The 6770-nt window shown below is 45.7% G+C and overlaps 1 protein-coding gene across 2 annotated transcripts in view; it reads left to right on the top strand.

Moving 5' to 3' along the window:
- WLS (wntless Wnt ligand secretion mediator) overlaps nt 1–6770 on the top strand; it is a 43052-nt gene that overhangs the window by 1128 nt on the left and 35154 nt on the right. The window lies entirely within an intron of this gene.

Raw genomic sequence — 6770 nt, 5'->3', positions numbered from 1 at the left:
ATGGGGCTATGGGGTGAGAAGGGGAGAGTGGTGTTCAGGAGCAAGACAGGTGGACGAGGCTAGGATCGCAGGGTCATAGGGTGGCCACTGTTGGGGACGGGGGAGGCTGCCTGGGTGCTAGGTCCCAGGAGCTGGCCAGGGAGAGGGGAGGGGGCAGAGGGTGTGTGCAGCAGAGCTTGTCCAGGCGGTGCTGTGTGGCTGCCCCCACAGCACTCTGCATGGTGCCAAACCCCACCTGGGGCAGCCTGCACCACACTCTAGTCCACGCCTGCCAGCCCGGGCCCAACCAGTACATGCGGCTTACTGGCAGGGTTGCTCCCACTGCAACTCCCAGGGTTGCTCAGGTCCCCTGACCTCCAGCTGTGGAGGCTCCTCGCCTTCTCCTGCTGTACCGCTCTGGGCTGGGAGAAAGCTTCAGTCAGGCGGCTCTTGCCCTAGTACATGATGCACCAGCTTCAGCTCTAACTCCCAGCTTCCTTCCATCCACTCTGCCTGCCCTATGGGCAGTCGGTGTGGGTGGAAGGCAGTTGGAAACTGGAGCAGGAGCCCCACACACTGGGGCAGGAGCCACCAGCTTAAGCTTTCTTTCCGCCCGGTGCAGCTCTTGGGCCGGGTGGTGTTGGCACTTGGAGTGCGGCTGCAGGCACCCACAAATTTGCCATAGTCCCACTGCCACTGCTGCCACCCAGGCCAAGAGCCATGTGGCCAAAGAGCCTAGCAGTGCTCCAGCCTGTGTGCAGATCCAGGGGCATGTGCCCCCACACCGTGCCCTTCCAGGCTGTGTGCCCCCTCCTCTCCTTGCACCCCTTGGATGAGCCACTTGTGGCTCCATCCTGCTCCCACCCCACCCATGCAGGGCCTACTCCTGCTCCACTCCCTCACTCACTGCCATGGGGGAGGGCAGATTGAGGCCCCAGCTGTGAGGGAGAGAGCAGGGCACAGGTAGGAGCAGAGGCTGGGGGCAGTGGGGGACAAGCAGAGGCCTGCAGGGCTCCACTTTTCCCACTACCCAGCCCAGCCAGGCCCACTCCCCCCAGACCCTGCTCCTGCCTCTGCCCTGCTCCCTCTCTCACAGCTGGGGCCTCAATCTGCCCCCTCCCCCACAGATTTACAGACTTACTTGCTGGGGGCGCTGAGCCCCGCAATTTTTTCTTGATCTGCCCCCACCTTCCTGCCCACAGACTGACCTGTGGGGGGGTGGGGGCGGTGCAGGGTAAGTCTTGGGTTGCTTTTTAATTCAAAAAGTGATCTACCCAAAAAGGTTGGAGACCTGTTCTAAGCAAAGAGCTATTAATTTCTCTGACACATTCTTTGTGCTTATAAATTCATTTTTTCATTGGGTACTGAAACCTTTTGGCACAATGAAAGATGAGAAGAATGGTGTTGCTGCAAATACTTGACTTTTTGCAGCAAGCATTGTTTGTCCAGATCTTGTGCTACAAAATCCGGATCCTCTTTTGTAAGGATCGCTAAGCCAGATCTAGAACAGAGCTAAAGTCCAGTGCAACAAAATGTGTTTTCATCACAACTCCCTCTGTGGCTTTTTCAGCTAAGGTGATTTATGTTCAGACTGTGACATTAGAGTTCCCAGATGGGTTGTGGATGGGGTATTTTTATGGTGGTGGTGGGGAGCTCTGGCGACATTGAAATGGTTGCACTGACTCATGTGAAGTTTGACGCAGACTCTTCAACTGACCAGTTTCACTTCTAAAATTTACTGCTTGAGCCATGAAGCAAAGAGTCATAGTCTTACCACAGTTTAATTGGCACATAAGCAGAGCACTACTATGCATCACCAGGTGCGTGGAAAGCCAAAACTCAGGCGTGTATGTCACTTCTACAACTTCAACACTTGGTCATCAACTGAGCAAGGATTTTCCGGTGGCTCGTTCTAAATGCCAAGCCTGTCGGAGCGCCTCAGATGGACCGCAAGATAGTTTATTTTACTCCAGGCGGCATTACCAGGGTAGCCTTGAATTACACCATCAGAAATGTTGAATGATATTTCTACACTTCAGGAGAAAGGAAGGTTTTTATTACATTCACTTTGAAAAACTTGGTAATTAGGATTCAGGCAGTTAAAATAAAACTACTTTCCCTCCCATCAGTCTGTTGTCCCACTGGAAAAGCCATTTCAGATCTGTCTTTGTCTCTGAAGATGACTTTCTGGGTCTAGCCAGACTATCAGTTTTTTGGGGTTTTTTTTAATCCAATAGATGCTTTTTCAGTTTGGCCCATATCTGGCAAAAGGAGAAATCTTAGACCTGTCCAAGTGGTTAAAAATGTCTTCAGTTTGAGAATGAGACCCGTGATACAACTGTGATCAAGAAGGTATAATATCTGCAAATGGAGCTCCAGCCTTATCTACATGCAAAAAAGTCTCTCATTCACACAAGCTGTATGAAACAAATGCTCTGTGTGAATAACATTGGCCAGTCTCCAGCAATAACACAGCTGTTGAAAGAGCTTAGTCACCAGGGCAATGGATGCAGCTCTGTGAGGGAATGTTTGTATGCAGTGATCTGACATTTAGCTGGCTGGCAGCAACCTTGAAAGTGGAGTAGAATTAGTGGGAGAGCAGTGGTGATAATCTGGTTTCTGACCATAAGAAATCCCTTGTTTAGAGCCCGCACAAAAGACTTCTTTTGAAACCTGAAGTGTTACTCTATTACCGTGCAATTAGATCTTATTCCTGTCATTGAATTAAACACTAGAAAGTTTTTTGGGGAGGAATAATAAATGCCATTCAGCTCATCAGTGCTCACTCTCTACCTACCACCTGGTTTCAAACTGGCTGTTCTGAATGACCCACGGTATATTTGGCTCATCTGTCACCATTGTCTGTACTTTTGCTCTTCTAAACTTTCATGCATCCCTGTGTCTCACTGCCTCAGACGGGGAAGAATCGCTTTTCTGTCGGCAGGTAACGCTCCGAGTTCGTAGAGTTCATAGATCTTTTCGGGTCGGAAGGGAGCTCAGTAGATTGAGTCCAACTCCTTCCAGGGATGTGCAAAACTTTCTTTCCTTTGTTTAATAGATGGAGTTGGATTCTCTTGTTATAATTTTTAGATCCTTGAGGTTTCATCTTAATTCTTCCTAGTCTTAAGTAACAGAAATAATTACTGGCAAACTTTGCCTCCTAATAACCAAATAGAGAAGAGAAGTGTGTGCTGCACAATGGCATGCAACATTTTTTTTTTTCTTGTGCCTGTTGTGCCTCCTTGGATGTGAAACCGTTGTTTGCCCAGTTCGCATTGTCCAGCACTGGGGCACCATTCAATCTTCCGGGTCGGTAATAGTGAACGGTAACCACCCTCCTCGGGCTGCTTCACCATGTAATCACATACAGCTGACATTTATTTCTGTTAACACTTGCTGATAAAGGAAGGAGAGACTTGAAATCAGTCTTTTTGCTTTGTGAACTTGTTTTCTGCCTCAGTTTTCTCACCTGTAAATTGAGAATGAGATTTGTCCAAATTTCTTAAATTGCTTTGGCATCTATAAAGGAAACATTCCTCCTAAGTATGAAGTGAGAATAGTGCCCTTAAACAGTAAATCAGTGACATTGATGTACTTACTACATTCTGAATTAATCTATAAGAGGCTTAAGGATATAGTTTATTTGACTTGAAAGGGATTTATTTTGTTTTGCTTTTTATTAGCAATTTTAAAAATCCCAATAAATGTGGTTGGCTTCAGTTTTTAATGCCATCATGGAACAAAAAATTTAAGGGCGGGGGCGAGTGGGGATGATGATGCCCCCAGGCTCAATTGAGCACTGTATGCTTCTGCTCAAATTTGCATGGGTTTTCTTTTTTTTCCTCTTCTATATAGATTTGGATTACGCTTCTAAGCTTTGCTAGCTGTCAAATAATGCATAAACCAGCATCACTTTTTCCTGATTGTATGCATTTCTTTCCACATTGCTGTATTAGTATGCAGCTGGCAAAGAGCTGTCATTTTGTGGAATAACTTTTCTATTTTTAGACTATTGTAATGTGAGTAAAGATATCTGTGCTTAATAGCATTTTTAAAGTGAATTGGGTAAAAGCATTCAGATGCTTTTGTAGTCTCTGAATATCAATATTCTTGATACGTAATGTCTGGAATGTGGAGGGAACTAAATGGCCCCTTTTTTATAAGCCTTTTGTAGGTGGGACCAGGTATGTGGCTTACGTCTAAATCCAGGAAGCCCTAAAACAAGTTCTAGGACTTTTTACTAAGGGGGAGGGGGTGTCAGCATAGCAAGGGGTTTGATGGAGCAGCATCTTTATGTAGGAAACCTCTTGTGCCCCTGTACTGCAGCTGTCACTCGCCCTCTGAGTCAGCTACCATTTAAGTCCATGTCCAGGGCTCATGCTGCCACCAGCTAGATCCAGCTTGCAAGCTACAGATATGCTCCTCCAGGGCAAGAGTGCAATCTCTTGGTACCCACTCAACTTTGAATTGCTGCTCATTTTAAGCAAGGTTACTCGCTCCATTTTTGAGTTTCAGTATAATTCAATGAAGATAGTAAGATTTATGTACTTCCCAATGGTATTGAAAACAGGTGCCTAGCAAAGATAAGAAACTTGGGACTGGCTCTCTAGGTTTTTTCTAGTAGCCATAGAGGCTGTCAACACATCTCATTTGAGGCAGTTTTTAATTGATCTAAATCAAAACTTGGGAAAAGAGGGGCACAGCTCTTTACACAGGTGGGCCTTCTGAGGTGTATTGCCATCCCTCGGACAGGCTTGTCCCCAAAGTGACTGGCAGTTAATTTGAATGTCACCCAGGTAGTTTGGGGGAGGGGAAGGGAAGGTGTTGGCACTTTTTTTTGTCACATTTTATCTGAGTTCATGCAGTAACTTCACAGGTACTGAAAGTGGAATGATGGGCTTGTGACTCTGTAGGATCCCAGGACAAAAGGCTTTCTCCTGGGAGAAAAGGGATGTGTTTACATCAGGGATGGGCAAAATGCGGCCCGGGGGCCAGATACAGCCAACCAGGCCATTCTATCCAGTCCGTGGGGCCCCTAAAAAATTTAGAAAATTAATATTTATCTGCCCCTGGCTGCCTGTCATGTGGCCCTCGATGGCTTGCCAAAACTCAGTAAGCGGCCCTCTGCCCAAAATAATTGCCCGCTCCTGGTTTACATGCAGAGAATCCTGTTGTGATTACTTCTGAATTGCATAATCACCTTTTTGTAATGTGCAGTGGGACTAGGGGAGGTTTGTTTAGTCTGAAATGTGCAGTAGGGAGGCAAGAAGAAAGCCCTTTACAAGGGAATGAATCTTACCTAGGGACTTTGACCTACTGTGTCCGCATGGCCACAATCCATCTTCCCTTTTGTCAGTAAAGGAGATTTTGCTTGGGCATAGCCCCATCCACCTACTTGTGCTTTTTTTGTAGTTGGACTATTCTGAAAACTGGAAAATCTTAGGCAACCTATATGAAATTCCCCAAACATTTGTATTTAGCAAGCTGAATATATTTATGGTTCTTCAACAGCCTCTTTCTGTGCTGTGCTACCTTTTCTCCCTCCCATGTCCTTGTGAAGGAAGAAAAAAACAATCTGATGGTCCTGGGTGTTCAGCATAGAAAATGTGCTGTCCTTTCTCTGTGCTGCTCTTGTACTTTGCCCTGCACAATAGATTTTGTTTTAATTTATTTCCTGGAAAAGATATCTGGCTGCCTCTCCAGTACCTTCAATGTTGCTTGCTACTTTTGATTCTGATTATTTTTAGACAGAGGGATCCTTTTCTTTTTCAAAAATGCCTGGTGCTATCTTGGCAGAAAAGGTTCTTTGGGTAGATGTGATATCTTTTATTAGACCAACTGAGTAGTTGGAAAAAAAGTTCTTGGCAACCTTTCAGGCGCAATCACCTGAAGAAGGGTGATTGCACCTGAAAGCTTGCTTAAGAACCTTGCCTGTCTATGTCCTTAGATGAACATGGCTACAACCGAAAACCCAGCAACGTGGCGCTATCTTAGATAGCTCTACGTTCCCATCCTGAAGCTAGCTGCTTGGGAGCCTGGGGTTGCTCCATGTAGATCTGGAGTTGGGAGCACCTGAAAACCAAGAGTAGAAAGGACAAAACATGGTCTAAGATGATCTCTTTTAAATCCTGCTCAAGACCCACACATGTTCTGTGCATCTTATGATCATCATCAAGTCCATTATCATTATGAATATAGGCTGATACTCTTGTAATATCCTACTGTATACTTAAGTTCCTCTTGAAGACTTGATTGTGCCATGCTAGGTTCCTTGTACGCAGCTGCCGTTATACCAACCAGAAGAGAGGTAGGTAAGCACAACTTTGACTCTTCTAATTGCATATTGTTCCCTACTTCTGTTCAACTAGCCTAAACTGTGAACTCCTTGGGGCACATTGTGCCATACTACTGTCTAGAAAATGCCTGCTGTGTTCTGCTTATTACAAGAAGCGTTCAAGGAAGGGAGCTCTTGCTTTTGAAAATGTATGCATCACTGGTTGATTTAGTTAGTCTATAAGTCTACCCTTCCTTCAGCCTGACTTGCAGATAACTTGTCCAGTTGGTTCTCCGGAACTGGAGCTTAAATCTAGATTTAAAATCCTTACCATATCTTGCAGACAGGCACTCCACTCTGGCGGCCAATGTTTTTTGGTTCTGCATCATGCTAAAATGCTCTTAGGTATGTCAATGAAACAGATTGTGTCCTAAGTGTGCAGGAACTCTAGCAGTGTTTAGGGTTTTCGTGGTTTAGCAGGGTTTAATGGTTTTCAAACTTTTTGAGCTGAGGCCCC

The sequence above is a fragment of the Alligator sinensis genome, unplaced genomic scaffold (genome assembly GCF_000455745.1).
Source record: "Alligator sinensis unplaced genomic scaffold, ASM45574v1 scaffold1339_1, whole genome shotgun sequence".
Lineage (NCBI taxonomy): Eukaryota > Metazoa > Chordata > Crocodylia > Alligatoridae > Alligator > Alligator sinensis.
The sequence above is the reverse complement of the archived record's forward strand: the minus strand, read 5'-3'. Positions and strand labels throughout refer to the sequence as shown.